At 44.8% G+C, this 22,003-nt stretch overlaps 1 protein-coding gene across 4 annotated transcripts in view; it reads right to left on the bottom strand.

Annotated features, from left to right (window-relative positions):
• BMAL1 (basic helix-loop-helix ARNT like 1) overlaps window positions 1–22,003 on the bottom strand; it is a 148,257-nt gene that overhangs the window by 54,799 nt on the left and 71,455 nt on the right. The gene's annotated exons all lie outside the window — the stretch shown is intronic.

Genomic DNA, 22,003 nt, shown 5'->3' with positions numbered 1-22,003 from the left:
CACAATGGTCAGCATGTCCTCACCTGGGTGTATACTACACAGCGTATTACACAGCATTACTGTACACAATGGTCAGCATGTCCTCACCTGGGTGTATACTACACAGCGTATTACACAGCATTACTGTACACAATGGTCAGCATGTCCTCACCTGTGTGTATACTACACAGCGTATTATACAGCATTACTGTATACAATGGTCAGCATGTCCTCACCTGGGTGTATACTACACAGCGTATTATACAGCATTACTGTACACAATGGTCAGCATGTCCTCACCTGGGTGTATAGGACTACACAGCGTATTACACAGCATTACTGTACACAATGGTCAGCATGTCCTCACCTGGGTGTATACTACACATCGTATTATACAGCATTACTGTACACAATGGTCAGCATATCCTCACCTGGGTGTATACTACACAGCGTATTATACAGCATTACTGTACACAATGGTCAGCATGTCCTCACCTGGGTGTATAGGACTACACAGCGTATTACACAGCATTACTGTACACAATGGTCAGCATGTCCTCACCTGGGTGTATAGGACTACACAGCGTATTACACAGCATTACTGTACACAATGGTCAGCATGTCCTCACCTGGGTGTATACTACACATCGTATTATACAGCATTACTGTACACAATGGTCAGCATGTCCTCACCTGGGTGTATACTACACAGCGTATTATACAGCATTACTGTACACAATGGTCAGCATGTCCTCACCTGGGTGTATACTACACAGCGTATTATACAGCATTACTGTACACAATGGTCAGCATGTCCTCACCTGGGTGTATACTACACAGCGTATTACACAGCATTACTGTACACAATGGTCAGCATGTCCTCACCTGGGTGTATAGGACTACACAGCATATTATACAGCATTACTGTACACAATGGTCAGCATGTCCTCACCTGGGTGTATACTACACAGCGTATTATACAGCATTACTGTACACAATGGTCAGCATGTCCTCACCTGTGTGTATACTACACAGCGTATTACACAGCATTACTGTACACAATGGTCAGCATGTCCTCACCTGTGTGTATACTACACAGCGTATTACACAGCATTACTGTACACAATGGTCAGCATATCCTCACCTGTGTGTATACTACACAGCGTATTACACAGCATTACTGTACACAATGGTCAGCATGTCCTCACCTGGGTGTATACTACACAGCGTATTACACAGCATTACTGTACACAATGGTCAGCATGTCCTCACCTGGGTGTATACTACACAGCGTATTATACAGCATTACTGTACACAATGGTCAGCATGTTCTCACCTGGGTGTATACTACACAGCGTATTACACAGCATTACTGTACACAATGGTCAGCATGTCCTCACCTGGGTGTATACTACACAGCGTATTACACAGCATAACTGTACACAATGGTCAGCATCTCCTCACCTGGGTGTATAGGACTACACAGCGTATTACACAGCATTACTGTACACAATGGTCAGCGTGTCCTCACCTGGGTGTATACTACACAGCGTATTATACAGCATTACTGTACACAATGGTCAGCATGTCCTCACCTGGGTGTATACTACACAGCGTATTACATAGCATTACTGTACACAATGGTCAGCATATCCTCACCTGGGTGTATACTACACAGCGTATTATACAGCATTACTGTACACAATGGTCAGCATGTCCTCACCTGGGTGTATAGGACTACACAGCGTATTACACAGCATTACTGTACACAATGGTCAGCATGTCCTCACCTGGGTGTATAGGACTACACAGCGTATTACACAGCATTACTGTACACAATGGTCAGCATGTCCTCACCTGGGTGTATACTACACAGCGTATTACACAGCATTACTGTACACAATGGTCAGCATGTCCTCACCTGGGTGTATAGGACTACACAGCGTATTATACAGCATTACTGTACACAATGGTCAGCATGTCCTCACCTGGGTGTATACTACACAGCGTATTACACAGCATTACTGTACACAATGGTCAGCATGTCCTCACCTGGGTGTATACTACACAGCGTATTACACAGCATTACTGTACACAATGGTCAGCATGTCCTCACCTGGGTGTATAGGACTACACAGCGTATTACACAGCATTACTGTACACAATGGTCAGCATGTCCTCACCTGGGTGTATACTACACAGCATATTATACAGCATTACTGTACACAATGGTCAGCATGTCCTCACCTGGGTGCATAGGTCTACACAGCGTATTACACAGCATTACTGTACACAATGGTCAGCATGTCCTCACCTGGGTGTATAGTACACAGCGTATTACACAGCATTACTGTACACAATGGTCAGCCTGTCCTCGCCTGTGTGTATACTACACAGCGTATTACACAGCATTACTGTACACAATGGTCAGCATGTCCTCACCTGGGTGTATACTACACAGCGTATTACACAGCATTACTGTACACAATGGTCAGCATGTTCTCACCTGGGTGTATACTACACAGCGTATTACACAGCATTACTGTACACAATGGTCAGCATGTCCTCGCATGGGTGTATACTACACAGCGTATTACACAGCATTACTGTACACAATGGTCAGCATGTCCTCGCCTGGGTGTATAGGACTACACAGCGTATTACACAGCATTACTGTACACAATGGTCAGCATGTCCTCACCTGGGTGTATACTACACAGCGTATTACACAGCATTACTGTACACAATGGTCAGCATGTCCTCACCTGGGTGTATACTACACAGCGTATTATACAGCGTTACTGTACACAATGGTCAGCATGTCCTCACCTGGATGTATACTACACAGCGTATTACACAGCATTACTGTACACAATGGTCAGCATGTCCTCACCTGGGTGTATACTACACAGCGTATTACACAGCATTACTGTACACAATGGTCAGCATGTCCTCACCTGGGTGTATACTACACAGCGTATTACACAGCATTACTGTACACAATGGTCAGCATGTCCTCACCTGGGTGTATACTACACAGCGTATTATACAGCGTTACTGTACACAATGGTCAGCATGTCCTCACCTGGATGTATACTACACAGCGTATTACACAGCATTACTGTACACAATGGTCAGCATGTCATCACCTGGGTGTATACTACACAGCGTATTATACAGCATTACTGTACACAATGGTCAGCATCTCCTCACCTGGGTGTATACTACACAGCGTATTACACAGCATTACTGTACACAATGGTCAGCATGTCCTCACTTGGGTGTATACTACACAGCGTATTACACAGCATTACTGTACACAATGGTCAGCATGTCCTCACTTGGGTGTATACTACACAGCGTATTACACAGCATTACTGTACACAATGGTCAGCATGTCCTCACCTGTGTGTATACGACTACACAGCGTATTACACAGCATTACTGTACACAATGGTCAGCATGTCCTCACCTGGGTGTATACTACACAGCGTATTACACAGCATTACTGTACACAATGGTCAGCATGTCCTCACCTGTGTGTATACTACACAGCGTATTACACAGCATTACTATACACAATGGTCAGCATGTCCTCGCCTGGGTGTATACTACACAGCGTATTACACAGCATTACTGTACACAATAGTTAGCATGTCCTCGCCTGGGTGTATACTACACAGCGTATTATACAGCATTACTGTACACAACGGTCAGCGTGTCCTCACCTGGGTGTATACTACACAGCGTATTATACAGCATTACTGTACACAATGGTCAGTGTGTCCTCACCTGGGTGTATACTACACAGCGTATTACACAGCATTACTGTACACAATGGTCAGCATGTCCTCACCTGGGTGTATACTACACAGCGTATTACACAGCATTACTGTACACAATGGTCAGCATGTCCTCACCTGTGTGTATAGGACTACACAGCGTATTACACAGCATTACTGTACACAATGGTCAGCATGTCCTCACCTGGGTGTATACTACACAGCGTATTATACAGCGTTACTGTACACAATGGTCAGCATGTCCTCACCTGGGTGTATACTACACAGCGTATTACACAGCATTACTGTACACAATGGTCAGCATGTCCTCGCCTGTGTGTCTACTACACAGCGTATTATACAGCATTACTGTACACAATGGTCAGCAGGTCCTCACCTGGGTGTATAGGACTACACAGCGTATTACACAGCATTACTGTACACAATGGTCAGCATGTCCTCACCTGTGTGTATACTACACAGCGTATTATACAGCATTACTGTACACAATGGTCAGCATGTCCTCACCTGTGTGTATACTACACAGCGTATTATACAGCATTACTGTACACAATGGTCAGCATGTCCTCACCTGGGTGTATACTACACAGCGTATTACACAGCATTACTGTACACAATGGTCAGCATGTCCTCACCTGTGTGTATAGGACTACACAGCGTATTATACAGCATTACTGTACACAATGGTCAGCATGTCCTCACCTGGGTGTATACTACACAGCGTATTACACAGCATTACTGTACACAATGGTCAGCATATCCTCACCTGTGTGTATACTACACAGCGTATTACACAGCATTACTGTACACAATGGTCAGCATGTCCTCACCTGTGTGTATACTACACAGCGTATTATACAGCATTACTATACACAATGGTCAGCATGTCCTCGCCTGGGTGTATACTACACAGCGTATTATACAGTATTACTGTACACAATGGTCAGCATGTCCTCACCTGGGTGTATAGGACTACACAGCGTATTACACAGCATTACTGTACACAATAGTCAGCATGTCCTCGCCTGGGTGTATACTACACAGCGTATTATACAGCATTATTGTACACAATAGTCAGCATGTCCTCGCCTGGGTGTATACTACACAGCGTATTACACAGCATTACTGTACACAATGGTCAGCATGTCCTCACCTGGGTGTATACTACACAGCGCATTACACAGCATTACTGTACACAATGGTCAGCATGTCCTCACCTGTGTGTATAGGACTACACAGCGTATTATACAGCATTACTGTACACAACGGTCAGCGTGTCCTCACCTGGGTGTATACTACACAGCGCATTACACAGCATTACTGTACACAATGGTCAGCATGTCCTCACCTGTGTGTATAGGACTACACAGCGTATTACACAGCATTACTGTACACAATGGTCTGCATGTCCTCACCTGGGTGTATACTACACAGCGTATTATACAGCATTACTGTACACAATGGTCAGCATGTCCTCACCTGTGTGTATAGGACTACACAGCGTATTACACAGCATTACTGTACACAATGGTCAGCATGTCCTCACCTGTGTGTATACTACACAGCGTATTACACAGCATTACTGTACACAATGGTCAGAATGTCCTCGCCTGGGTGTATAGGACTACACAGCGTATTACACAGCATTACTGTACACAACGGTCAGAATGTCCTCGCCTGGGCGTATACTACACAGCGTATTATACAGCATTACTGTACACAATGGTCAGCATGTCCTCACCTGGGTGTATTACTACACAGCGTATTACACAGCATTACTGTACACAATGGTCAGCATGTCCTCACCTGGGTGTATACTACACAGCGTATTACACAGCATTACTGTACACAATGGTCAGCATGTCCTCGCCTGGGTGTATACTACACAGCGTATTATACAGCATTACTGTACACAATGGTCAGCGTGTCCTCACCTGGGTGTATACTACACAGAGTATTACACAGCATTACTGTACACAATGGTCAGCATGTCCTCGCCTGGGTGTATACTACACAGCGTATTATACAGCATTACTGTACACAATGGTCAGCGTGTCCTCACCTGGGTGTATACTACACAGCGCATTACACAGCATTACTGTACACAATGGTCAGCATGTCCTCACCTGTGTGTATAGGACTACACAGCGTATTACACAGCATTACTGTACACAATGGTCAGCATGTCCTCACCTGGGTGTATACTACACAGCATTACTGTACACAATGGTCAGCATGTCCTCACCTGTGTGTATAGGACTACACAGCGTATTACACAGCATTACTGTACACAATGGTCAGCATGTCCTCACCTGGGTGTATACTACACAGCATTACTGTACACAATGGTCAGAATGTCCTCGCCTGGGTGTATAGGACTACACAGCGTATTATACAGCATTACTGTACACAATGGTCAACATGTCCTCGCCTGGGTGTATACTACACAGCGTATTATACAGCATTACTGTACACAATGGTCAGCATGTCCTCACCTGTGTGTATACTACACAGCGTATTATACAGCATTACTGTACACAATGGTCAGCATGTCCTCACCTGTGTGTATACTACATAGCGTATTACACAGCATTACTGTACACAATGGTCAGCATGTCCTCACCTGGGTGTATACTACACAGCGTATTATACAGCATTACTGTACACAATGGTCAGCATGTCCTCACCTGGGTGTATACTACACAGCGTATTACACAGCATTACTATACACAATGGTCAGCATGTCCTCGCCTGGGTGTATACTACACAGCGTATTATACAGTATTACTGTACACAATGGTCAGCATGTCCTCACCTGGGTGTATACTACACAGCGTATTACACAGCATTACTGTACACAATGGTCAGCATGTCCTCACCTGGGTGTATAGGACTACACAGCGTATTACACAGCATTACTGTACACAATAGTCAGCATGTCCTCGCCTGGGTGTATACTACACAGCGTATTATACAGCATTATTGTACACAATAGTCAGCATGTCCTCGCCTGGGTGTATACTACACAGCGTATTACACAGCATTACTGTACACAATGGTCAGCATGTCCTCACCTGGGTGTATACTACACAGCGCATTACACAGCATTACTGTACACAATGGTCAGCATGTCCTCACCTGTGTGTATAGGACTACACAGCGTATTATACAGCATTACTGTACACAATGGTCAGCATGTCCTCACCTGGGTGTATACTACACAGCGTATTATACAGCATTACTGTACACAATGGTCAGCATGTCCTCACCTGTGTGTATAGGACTACACAGCGTATTACACAGCATTACTGTACACAATGGTCAGCATGTCCTCACCTGTGTGTATACTACACAGCGTATTACACAGCATTACTGTACACAATGGTCAGAATGTCCTCGCCTGGGTGTATAGGACTACACAGCGTATTACACAGCATTACTGTACACAACGGTCAGAATGTCCTCGCCTGGGCGTATACTACACAGCGTATTATACAGCATTACTGTACACAATGGTCAGCATGTCCTCACCTGGGTGTATTACTACACAGCGTATTACACAGCATTACTGTACACAATGGTCAGCATGTCCTCACCTGGGTGTATACTACACAGCGTATTACACAGCATTACTGTACACAATGGTCAGCATGTCCTCGCCTGGGTGTATACTACACAGCGTATTATACAGCATTACTGTACACAATGGTCAGCGTGTCCTCACCTGGGTGTATACTACACAGCGTATTACACAGCATTACTGTACACAATGGTCAGCATGTCCTCGCCTGGGTGTATACTACACAGCGTATTATACAGCATTACTGTACACAATGGTCAGCGTGTCCTCACCTGGGTGTATACTACACAGCGCATTACACAGCATTACTGTACACAATGGTCAGCATGTCCTCACCTGTGTGTATACTACACAGCGTATTATACAGCATTACTGTACACAATGGTCAGCATGTCCTCACCTGTGTGTATAGGACTACACAGCGTATTACACAGCATTACTGTACACAATGGTCAGCATGTCCTCACCTGGGTGTATACTACACAGCATTACTGTACACAATGGTCAGCATGTCCTCACCTGTGTGTATAGGACTACACAGCGTATTACACAGCATTACTGTACACAATGGTCAGCATGTCCTCACCTGGGTGTATACTACACAGCATTACTGTACACAATGGTCAGAATGTCCTCGCCTGGGTGTATAGGACTACACAGCGTATTATACAGCATTACTGTACACAATGGTCAGCATGTCCTCGCCTGGGTGTATACTACACAGCGTATTATACAGCATTACTGTACACAATGGTCAGCATGTCCTCACCTGTGTGTATACTACACAGCGTATTATACAGCATTACTGTACACAATGGTCAGCATGTCCTCACCTGTGTGTATACTACACAGCGTATTACACAGCATTACTGTACACAATGGTCAGCATGTCCTCACCTGGGTGTATACTACACAGCGTATTATACAGCATTACTGTACACAATGGTCAGCATGTCCTCACCTGGGTGTATACTACACAGCGTATTACACAGCATTACTGTACACAATGGTCAGCATGTCCTCACCTGGGTGTATTACTACACAGCGTATTACACAGCATTACTGTACACAATGGTCAGCATGTCCTCACCTGGGTGTATACTACACAGCGTATTATACAGCATTACTGTACACAATGGTCAGTATGTCCTCGCCTGGGTGTATACTACACAGCGTATTATACAGCATTACTGTACACAATGGTCAGCGTGTCCTCACCTGGGTGTATACTACACAGCGTATTACACAGCATTACTGTACACAATGGTCAGCATGTCCTCGCCTGGGTGTATACTACACAGCGTATTATACAGCATTACTGTACACAATGGTCAGCGTGTCCTCACCTGGGTGTATACTACACAGCGCATTACACAGCATTACTGTACACAATGGTCAGCATGTCCTCACCTGTGTGTATAGGACTACACAGCGTATTACACAGCATTACTGTACACAATGGTCAGCATGTCCTCACCTGGGTGTATACTACACAGCATTACTGTACACAATGGTCAGCATGTCCTCACCTGTGTGTATAGGACTACACAGCGTATTACACAGCATTACTGTACACAATGGTCAGCATGTCCTCACCTGGGTGTATACTACACAGCATTACTGTACACAATGGTCAGAATGTCCTCGCCTGGGTGTATAGGACTACACAGCGTATTATACAGCATTACTGTACACAATGGTCAACATGTCCTCGCCTGGGTGTATACTACACAGCGTATTATACAGCATTACTGTACACAATGGTCAGCATGTCCTCACCTGTGTGTATACTACACAGCGTATTATACAGCATTACTGTACACAATGGTCAGCATGTCCTCACCTGTGTGTATACTACACAGCGTATTACACAGCATTACTGTACACAATGGTCAGCATGTCCTCACCTGGGTGTATACTACACAGCGTATTATACAGCATTACTGTACACAATGGTCAGCATGTCCTCACCTGGGTGTATACTACACAGCGTATTACACAGCATTACTATACACAATGGTCAGCATGTCCTCGCCTGGGTGTATACTACACAGCGTATTATACAGTATTACTGTACACAATGGTCAGCATGTCCTCACCTGGGTGTATACTACACAGCGTATTACACAGCATTACTGTACACAATGGTCAGCATGTCCTCACCTGGGTGTATAGGACTACACAGCGTATTACACAGCATTACTGTACACAATAGTCAGCATGTCCTCGCCTGGGTGTATACTACACAGCGTATTATACAGCATTATTGTACACAATAGTCAGCATGTCCTCGCCTGGGTGTATACTACACAGCGTATTACACAGCATTACTGTACACAATGGTCAGCATGTCCTCACCTGGGTGTATACTACACAGCGCATTACACAGCATTACTGTACACAATGGTCAGCATGTCCTCACCTGTGTGTATAGGACTACACAGCGTATTATACAGCATTACTGTACACAACGGTCAGCGTGTCCTCACCTGGGTGTATACTACACAGCGCATTACACAGCATTACTGTACACAATGGTCAGCATGTCCTCACCTGTGTGTATAGGACTACACAGCGTATTACACAGCATTACTGTACACAATGGTCAGCATGTCCTCACCTGGGTGTATACTACACAGCGTATTATACAGCATTACTGTACACAATGGTCAGCATGTCCTCACCTGTGTGTATAGGACTACACAGCGTATTACACAGCATTACTGTACACAATGGTCAGCATGTCCTCACCTGTGTGTATACTACACAGCGTATTACACAGCATTACTGTACACAATGGTCAGAATGTCCTCGCCTGGGTGTATAGGACTACACAGCGTATTACACAGCATTACTGTACACAACGGTCAGAATGTCCTCGCCTGGGCGTATACTACACAGCGTATTATACAGCATTACTGTACACAATGGTCAGCATGTCCTCACCTGGGTGTATTACTACACAGCGTATTACACAGCATTACTGTACACAATGGTCAGCATGTCCTCACCTGGGTGTATACTACACAGCGTATTACACAGCATTACTGTACACAATGGTCAGCATGTCCTCGCCTGGGTGTATACTACACAGCGTATTATACAGCATTACTGTACACAATGGTCAGCGTGTCCTCACCTGGGTGTATACTACACAGAGTATTACACAGCATTACTGTACACAATGGTCAGCATGTCCTCGCCTGGGTGTATACTACACAGCGTATTATACAGCATTACTGTACACAATGGTCAGCGTGTCCTCACCTGGGTGTATACTACACAGCGCATTACACAGCATTACTGTACACAATGGTCAGCATGTCCTCACCTGTGTGTATAGGACTACACAGCGTATTACACAGCATTACTGTACACAATGGTCAGCATGTCCTCACCTGGGTGTATACTACACAGCATTACTGTACACAATGGTCAGCATGTCCTCACCTGTGTGTATAGGACTACACAGCGTATTACACAGCATTACTGTACACAATGGTCAGCATGTCCTCACCTGGGTGTATACTACACAGCATTACTGTACACAATGGTCAGAATGTCCTCGCCTGGGTGTATAGGACTACACAGCGTATTATACAGCATTACTGTACACAATGGTCAGCATGTCCTCGCCTGGGTGTATACTACACAGCGTATTATACAGCATTACTGTACACAATGGTCAGCATGTCCTCACCTGTGTGTATACTACACAGCGTATTATACAGCATTACTGTACACAATGGTCAGCATGTCCTCACCTGTGTGTATACTACACAGCGTATTACACAGCATTACTGTACACAATGGTCAGCATGTCCTCACCTGGGTGTATACTACACAGCGTATTATACAGCATTACTGTACACAATGGTCAGCATGTCCTCACCTGGGTGTATACTACACAGCGTATTACACAGCATTACTGTACACAATGGTCAGCATGTCCTCACCTGGGTGTATTACTACACAGCGTATTACACAGCATTACTGTACACAATGGTCAGCATGTCCTCACCTGGGTGTATACTACACAGCGTATTATACAGCATTACTGTACACAATGGTCAGTATGTCCTCGCCTGGGTGTATACTACACAGCGTATTATACAGCATTACTGTACACAATGGTCAGCGTGTCCTCACCTGGGTGTATACTACACAGCGTATTACACAGCATTACTGTACACAATGGTCAGCATGTCCTCGCCTGGGTGTATACTACACAGCGTATTATACAGCATTACTGTACACAATGGTCAGCGTGTCCTCACCTGGGTGTATACTACACAGCGTATTACACAACATTACTGTACACAATGGTCAGTGTGTCCTCACCTGGGTGTATACTACACAGCGTATTACACAGCATTACTGTACACAATGGTCAGAATGTCCTCGCCTGGGTGTATAGGACTACACAGCGTATTATACAGCATTACTGTACACAATGGTCAACATGTCCTCGCCTGGGTGTATACTACACAGCGTATTATACAGCATTACTGTACACAATGGTCAGCATGTCCTCACCTGTGTGTATACTACACAGCGTATTATACAGCATTACTGTACACAATGGTCAGCATGTCCTCACCTGTGTGTATACTACACAGCGTATTACACAGCATTACTGTACACAATGGTCAGCATGTCCTCACCTGGGTGTATACTACACAGCGTATTATACAGCATTACTGTACACAATGGTCAGCATGTCCTCACCTGGGTGTATACTACACAGCGTATTACACAGCATTACTATACACAATGGTCAGCATGTCCTCGCCTGGGTGTATACTACACAGCGTATTATACAGTATTACTGTACACAATGGTCAGCATGTCCTCACCTGGGTGTATACTACACAGCGTATTACACAGCATTACTGTACACAATGGTCAGCATGTCCTCACCTGGGTGTATAGGACTACACAGCGTATTACACAGCATTACTGTACACAATAGTCAGCATGTCCTCGCCTGGGTGTATACTACACAGCGTATTATACAGCATTATTGTACACAATAGTCAGCATGTCCTCGCCTGGGTGTATACTACACAGCGTATTACACAGCATTACTGTACACAATGGTCAGCATGTCCTCACCTGGGTGTATACTACACAGCGCATTACACAGCATTACTGTACACAATGGTCAGCATGTCCTCACCTGTGTGTATAGGACTACACAGCGTATTATACAGCATTACTGTACACAACGGTCAGCGTGTCCTCACCTGGGTGTATACTACACAGCGCATTACACAGCATTACTGTACACAATGGTCAGCATGTCCTCACCTGTGTGTATAGGACTACACAGCGTATTACACAGCATTACTGTACACAATGGTCAGCATGTCCTCACCTGGGTGTATACTACACAGCGTATTATACAGCATTACTGTACACAATGGTCAGCATGTCCTCACCTGTGTGTATAGGACTACACAGCGTATTACACAGCATTACTGTACACAATGGTCAGCATGTCCTCACCTGTGTGTATACTACACAGCGTATTACACAGCATTACTGTACACAATGGTCAGAATGTCCTCGCCTGGGTGTATAGGACTACACAGCGTATTACACAGCATTACTGTACACAACGGTCAGAATGTCCTCGCCTGGGCGTATACTACACAGCGTATTATACAGCATTACTGTACACAATGGTCAGCATGTCCTCACCTGGGTGTATTACTACACAGCGTATTACACAGCATTACTGTACACAATGGTCAGCATGTCCTCACCTGGGTGTATACTACACAGCGTATTACACAGCATTACTGTACACAATGGTCAGCATGTCCTCGCCTGGGTGTATACTACACAGCGTATTATACAGCATTACTGTACACAATGGTCAGCGTGTCCTCACCTGGGTGTATACTACACAGAGTATTACACAGCATTACTGTACACAATGGTCAGCATGTCCTCGCCTGGGTGTATACTACACAGCGTATTATACAGCATTACTGTACACAATGGTCAGCGTGTCCTCACCTGGGTGTATACTACACAGCGCATTACACAGCATTACTGTACACAATGGTCAGCATGTCCTCACCTGTGTGTATAGGACTACACAGCGTATTACACAGCATTACTGTACACAATGGTCAGCATGTCCTCACCTGGGTGTATACTACACAGCATTACTGTACACAATGGTCAGCATGTCCTCACCTGTGTGTATAGGACTACACAGCGTATTACACAGCATTACTGTACACAATGGTCAGCATGTCCTCACCTGGGTGTATACTACACAGCATTACTGTACACAATGGTCAGAATGTCCTCGCCTGGGTGTATAGGACTACACAGCGTATTATACAGCATTACTGTACACAATGGTCAGCATGTCCTCGCCTGGGTGTATACTACACAGCGTATTATACAGCATTACTGTACACAATGGTCAGCATGTCCTCACCTGTGTGTATACTACACAGCGTATTATACAGCATTACTGTACACAATGGTCAGCATGTCCTCACCTGTGTGTATACTACACAGCGTATTACACAGCATTACTGTACACAATGGTCAGCATGTCCTCACCTGGGTGTATACTACACAGCGTATTATACAGCATTACTGTACACAATGGTCAGCATGTCCTCACCTGGGTGTATACTACACAGCGTATTACACAGCATTACTGTACACAATGGTCAGCATGTCCTCACCTGGGTGTATTACTACACAGCGTATTACACAGCATTACTGTACACAATGGTCAGCATGTCCTCACCTGGGTGTATACTACACAGCGTATTATACAGCATTACTGTACACAATGGTCAGTATGTCCTCGCCTGGGTGTATACTACACAGCGTATTATACAGCATTACTGTACACAATGGTCAGCGTGTCCTCACCTGGGTGTATACTACACAGCGTATTACACAGCATTACTGTACACAATGGTCAGCATGTCCTCGCCTGGGTGTATACTACACAGCGTATTATACAGCATTACTGTACACAATGGTCAGCGTGTCCTCACCTGGGTGTATACTACACAGCGTATTACACAACATTACTGTACACAATGGTCAGTGTGTCCTCACCTGGGTGTATACTACACAGCGTATTACACAGCATTACTGTACACAATGGTCAGAATGTCCTCGCCTGGGTGTATAGGACTACACAGCGTATTACACAGCATTACTGTACACAATGGTCAGCATGTCCTCACCTGGGTGTATACTACACAGCGTATTATACAGCATTACTGTACACAATGGTCAGCGTGTCCTCACCAGGGTGTATACTACACAGCATTACTGTACACAATGGTCAGCATGTCCTCGCCTGGGTGTATAGGACTACACAGCGTATTACACAGCATTACTGTACACAATGGTCAGCGTGTCCTCACCAGGGTGTATACTACACAGCATTACTGTACACAATGGTCAGCATGTCCTCACCTGTGTGTATAGGACTACACAGCGTATTACACAGCATTACTGTACACAATGGTCAGCATGTCCTAACCTGGGTGTATACTACACAGCGTATTATACAGCATTACTGTACACAATGGTCAGCATGTCCTCACCTGGGTGTATACGACACAGCGTATTACACAGCATTACTGTACACAATGGTCAGCATGTCCTCACCTGGGTGTATACTACACATCGTATTACACAGCATTACTGTACACAATGGTCAGCATGTCATCGCCTGGGTGTATAGGACTACACAGCGTATTATACAGCATTACTGTATACAATGGTCAGCATGTCCTCACCTGGGTGTATACTAAACAGCGTATTACACAGCATTACTGTACACAATGGTCAGCATGTCATCGTCTGGGTGTATAGGACTACACAGCGTATTACACAGCATTACAGTACACAATGGTCAGCATGTCCTCACCTGGGTGTATACTACACAGCGTATTATACAGCATTACAGTACACAATGGTCAGCATGTCCTCACCTGGGTCTATAGGACTACACAGCGTATTACACAGCATTACTGTACACAATGGTCAGCATGTCCTCACCTGGGTGTATACTACACAGCGTATTACACAGCATTACTGTACACAATGGTCAGCATGTCATCGCCTGGGTGTATAGGACTACACAGCGTATTATACAGCATTACTGTACACAATGGTCAGCATGTCCTAACCTGGGTGTATACTACACAGCGTATTATACAGCATTACTGTACACAATGGTCAGCATGTCCTCACCTGGGTGTATACTACACAGCGTATTACACAGCATTACTGTACACAATGGTCAGCATGTCCTCACCTGGGTGTATAGGACTACACAGCGTATTATACAGCATTACTGTATACAATGGTCAGCATGTCCTCACCTGGGTGAATACTACACAGCGTATTACACAGCATTACTGTACACAATGGTCAGCATGTCCTCGCCTGTGTGTATACTACACAGCGTATTACACAGCATTACAGTACACAATGGTCAGCATGTCCTCACCTGGGTGTATACTACACAGCGTATTATACAGCATTACAGTACACAATGGTCAGAATGTCCTCACCTGGGTGTATAGGACTACACAGCGTATTACACAGCATTACTGTACACAATGGTCAGCATGTCCTCACCTGTGTGTATACTACACAGCGTATTATACAGCATTACTATACACAATGGTCAGCATGTCCTCGCCTGGGTGTATACTACACAGCGTATTACACAGCATTACTGTACACAATAGTCAGCATGTCCTCACCTGGGTGTATACTACACAGCGTATTATACAGCATTACTGTACACAATGGTCAGCGTGTCCTCACCTGGGTGTATACTACACAGCGCATTACACAGCATTACTGTACACAATGGTCAGCATGTCCTCACCTGTGTGTATAGGACTACACAGCGTATTACACAGCATTACTGTACACAATGGTCAGCATGTCCTCACCTGGGTGTATACTACACAGCGTATTACACAGCATTACTGTACACAATGGTCAGAATGTCCTCGCCTGGGTGTATAGGACTACACAGCGTATTACACAGCATTACTGTACACAATGGTCAGCATGTCCTCACCTGGGTGTATAGGACTACACAGCGTATTATACAGCATTACTGTACACAATGGTCAGCATGTCCTCACCTGGGTGTATACTACACAGCGTATTATACAGCATTACTGTACACAATGGTCAGCATCTCCTCACCTGGGTGTATACTACACAGCGTATTACACAGCATTACTGTACACAATGGTCAGCATGTCCTCACCTGGGTGTATAGGACTACACAGCGTATTACACAGCATTACTGTACACAATGGTCAGCATCTCCTCACCTGGGTGTATAGGACTACACAGCGTATTACACAGCATTACTGTACACAATGGTCAGCATCTCCTCACCTGGGTGTATAGGACTACACAGCGTATTACACAGCATTACTGTACACAATGGTCAGCGTGTCCTCACCTGGGTGTATACTACACAGCGTATTACACAGCATTACTGTACACAATGGTCAGCATGTTCTCACCTGGGTGTATACTACACAGCGTATTACACAGCATTACTGTACACAATGGTCAGCATGTCCTCGCCTGGGTGTATACTACACAGCGTATTACACAGCATTATTGTACACAATGGTCAGCATGTCCTCGCCTGGGTGTATAGGACTACACAGCATTACAGTACACAATGGTCAGCATGTCCTCACCTGGGTGTATAGGACTACACAGCGTATTACACAGCATTACTGTACACAACGGTCAGCATGTCCTCACCTGGGTGTATACTACACAGCGTATTACACACCATTACTGTACACAATGGTCAGCATGTCCTCACCTGGGTGAATACTACACAGCGTATTACACAGCATTACTGTACACAATGGTCAGCATGTCCTCACCTGGGTGTATACTACACAGCGTATTATACAGCATTACTGTACACAATGGTCAGCATGTCCTCACCTGGGTGTATACTACACAGCGTATTATACAGCATTACTGTACACAATGGTCAGCATGTCCTCACCTGGGTGTATACTACACATCGTATTATACAGCATTACTGTACACAATGGTCAGCATGTCCTCACCTGGGTGTATACTACACAGCGTATTATACAGCATTACTGTACACAATGGTCAGCATCTCCTCACCTGGGTGTATACTACACAGCGTATTACACAGCATTACTGTACACAATGGTCAGCATCTCCTCACCTGGGTGTATAGGACTACACAGCGTATTACACAGCATTACTGTACACAATGGTCAGCATCTCCTCACCTGGGTGTATAGGACTACACAGCGTATTACACAGCATTACTGTACACAATGGTCAGCATCTCCTCACCTGGGTGTATAGGACTACACAGCGTATTACACAGCATTACTGTACACAATGGTCAGCGTGTCCTCACCTGGGTGTATACTACACAGCGTATTATACAGCATTACTGTACACAATGGTCAGCATGTCCTCACCTGGGTGTATACTACACAGCGTATTACACAGCATTACTGTACACAATGGTCAGCATGTCCTCGCCTGGGTGTATACTACACAGCGTATTACACAGCATTACTGTACACAATGGTCAGCATATCCTCACCTGGGTGTATACTACACAGCGTATTATACAGCATTACTGTACACAATGGTCAGCATGTCCTCACCTGGGTGTATACTACACAGCGTATTACACAGCATTACTGTACACAATGGTCAGCATGTCCTCACCTGGGTGTATACTACACAGCGTATTACACAGCATTACTGTACACAATGGTCAGCATGTCCTCACCTGGGTGTATACTACACAGCGTATTACACAGCATTACTGTACACAATGGTCAGCATGTCCTCACCTGGGTGTATAGGACTACACAGCGTATTACACAGCATTACTGTACACAATGGTCAGCATGTCCTCGCCTGGGTGTATACTACACAGCATTACTGTACACAATGGTCAGCATGTCCTCACCTGTGTGTATAGGACTACACAGCGTATTACACAGCATTACTGTACACAATGGTCAGCATGTCCTCGCCTGGGTGTATAGGACTACACAGTGTATTATACAGCATTACTGTACACAATGGTCAGCATGTCCTCGCCTGGGTGTATAGGACTACACAGCGTATTACACAGCATTACTGTACACAATGGTCAGCATGTCCTCATCTGTGTGTATACTACACAGCGTATTATACAGCATTACTGTACACAATGGTCAGCATGTCCTCACCTGGGTGTATACTACACAGCGTATTACACAGCATTACTGTACACAATGGTCAGCATGTCCTCACCTGGGTTTATAGGACTACACATCGTATTATACAGCATTACTGTACACAATGGTCAGCATGTCCTCACCTGGGTTTATAGGACTACACATCGTATTATACAGCATTACTGTACACAATGGTCAGCATGTCCTCACCTGAGTGTATACTACACACCGTATTATACAGCATTACTGTACACAATGGTCAGCATGTCCTCACCTGGGTGTATACTACACAGCGTATTATACAGCATTACTGTACACAATGGTCAGCGTGTCCTCACCTGGGTGTATACTACACAGCGTATTACACAGCATTACTGTACACAATGGTCAGCATGTCCTCACCTGGGTGTATTACTACACAGCGTATTACACAGCATTACTGTACACAATGGTCAGCATGTCCTCACCTGGGTGTATACTACACAGCGTATTACACAGCATTACTGTACACAATGGTCAGCATGTCCTCGCCTGGGTGTATACTACACAGCGTATTATACAGCATTACTGTACACAATGGTCAGCGTGTCCTCACCTGGGTGTATACTACACAGCGTATTACACAGCATTACTGTACACAATGGTCAGCATGTCCTCGCCTGGGTGTATACTACACAGCGTATTATACAGCATTACTGTACACAATGGTCAGCGTGTCCTCACCTGGGTGTATACTACACAGCGTATTATACAGCATTACTGTACACAATGGTCAGCATGTCCTCACCTGGGTGTATACTACACAGCGTATTACACAGCATTACTGTACACAATGGTCAGCATGTCCTCACCTGGGTGTATACTACACAGCGTATTATACAGCATTACTGTACACAATGGTCAGCATGTCCTCACCTGGGAGTATACTACACAGCGTATTATACAGCATTACTGTACACAATGGTCAGTGTGTCCTCACCTGGGTGTATACTACACAGCGTATTACACAGCATTACTGTACACAATGGTCAGCATGTCCTCACCTGGGTGTATAGGACTACACAGCGTATTACACAGCATTACTGTACACAATGGTCAGCATGTCCTCACCTGTGTGTATACTACACAGCGTATTACACAGCATTACTGTACACAATGGTCAGAATGTCCTCGCCTGGGTGTATAGGACTACACAGCGTATTACACAGCATTACTGTACACAATGGTCAGCATGTCCTCGCCTGGGTGTATACTACACAGCGTATTACACAGCATTACTGTACACAATGGTCAGCATGTCCTCACCTGTGTGTATAGGACTACACAGCGTATTACACAGCATTACTGTACACAATGGTCAGCATGTCCTCACCTGTGTGTATAGGACTACACAGCGTATTACACAGCATTACTGTACACAATGGTCAGCATGTCCTCGCCTGGGTGTATAGGACTACACAGCGTATTATACAGCATTACTGTACACAATGGTCAGCATGTCCTCGCCTGTGTGTATACTACACAGCGTATTACACAGCATTACAGTACACAATGGTCAGCATGTCCTCACCTGGGTGTATACTACACAGCGTATTATACAGCATTACTGTACACAATGGTCAGCATGTCCTCACCTGGGTGTATAGGACTACACAGCATTACAGTACACAATGGTCAGCATGTCCTCACCTGGGTGTATACTACACAGCGTATTACACAGCATTACTGTACACAATGGTCAGCATGTCCTCACCTGGGTGTATACTACACAGCGTATTATACAGCATTACTGTACACAATGGTCAGCATGTCCTCACCTGGGTGTATACTACACAGCGTATTATACAGCATTACTGTACACAATGGTCAGCATGTCCTCACCTGGGTGTATAGGACTACACAGCGTATTACACAGCATTACTGTACACAATGGTCAGCATGTCCTCGCCTGTGTGTATACTACACAGCGTATTATACAGCATTACTGTACACAATGGTCAGCATGTCCTCACCTGGGTGTATAGGACTACACAGCGTATTATACAGCATTACTGTACACAATGGTCAGCATGTCCTCACCTGTGTGTATACTACACAGCGTATTATACAGCATTACTGTACACAATGGTCAGCATGTCCTCACCTGGGTGTATACTACACAGCGTATTATACAGCATTACTGTACACAATGGTCAGCATGTCCTCACCTGGGTGTATACTACACAGCGTATTACACAGCATTACTGTACACAATGGTCAGCGTGTCCTCACCTGTGTGTATAGGACTACACAGCGTATTACACAGCATTACTGTACACAATGGTCAGCATGTCCTCACCTGGGTGTATAGTACACAGCGTATTATACAGCATTACTGTACACAATGGTCAGCATGTCCTCACCTGGGTGTATACTACACAGCGTATTACATAGCATTACTGTACACAATGGTCAGCATGTCCTCACCTGGGTGTATAGGACTACACAGCGTATTACACAGCATTACTGTACACAATGGTCAGCGTGTCCTCACCTGGGTGTATACTACACAGCGTATTACACAGCATTACTGTACACAATGGTCAGCATGTCCTCACCTGGATGTATAGGACTACACAGCGTATTATACAGCATTACTGTACACAATGGTCAGCATGTCCTCACCTGGGTGTATACTACACAGCGTATTATACAGCATTACTGTACACAATGGTCAGCATGTCCTCACCTGTGTGTATACTACACAGCGTATTACACAGCAATACTGTACACAATGGTCAGCATGTCCTCACCTGGGTGTATACTACACAGCGTATTACACAGCATTACTGTACACAATGGTCAGCATGTCCTCACCTGGGTGTATACTACACAGCGTATTACACAGAATTACTGTACACAATGGTCATCATGTCCTCACCTGGGTGTATAGGACTACACAGCGTATTATACAGCATTACTGTACACAATGGTCATCATGTCCTCACCTGGGTGTATAGGACTACACAGCGTATTATACAGCATTACTGTACACAATGGTCAGCATGTCCTCACCTGGGTGTATACTACACATCGTATTATACAGCATTACTGTACACAATGGTCATCATGTCCTCACCTGGGTGTATAGGACTACACAGCGTATTATACAGCATTACTGTACACAATGGTCAGAATGTCCTTACCTGGGTGTATACTACACATCGTATTATACAGCATTACTGTACACAATGGTCAGCATGTCCTCACCTGTGTGTATACTACACAGCGTATTATACAGCATTACTGTACACAATGGTCATCATGTCCTCACCTGGGTGTATACTACACAGCGTATTACACAGCATTACTGTACACAATGGTCAGCATGT

The sequence above is a fragment of the Taudactylus pleione genome, unplaced genomic scaffold (assembly GCF_031769625.1).
Source record: "Taudactylus pleione unplaced genomic scaffold, aTauple2 ptg000875l, whole genome shotgun sequence".
Lineage (NCBI taxonomy): Eukaryota > Metazoa > Chordata > Amphibia > Anura > Myobatrachidae > Taudactylus > Taudactylus pleione.
The sequence above is the reverse complement of the archived record's forward strand: the minus strand, read 5'-3'. Positions and strand labels throughout refer to the sequence as shown.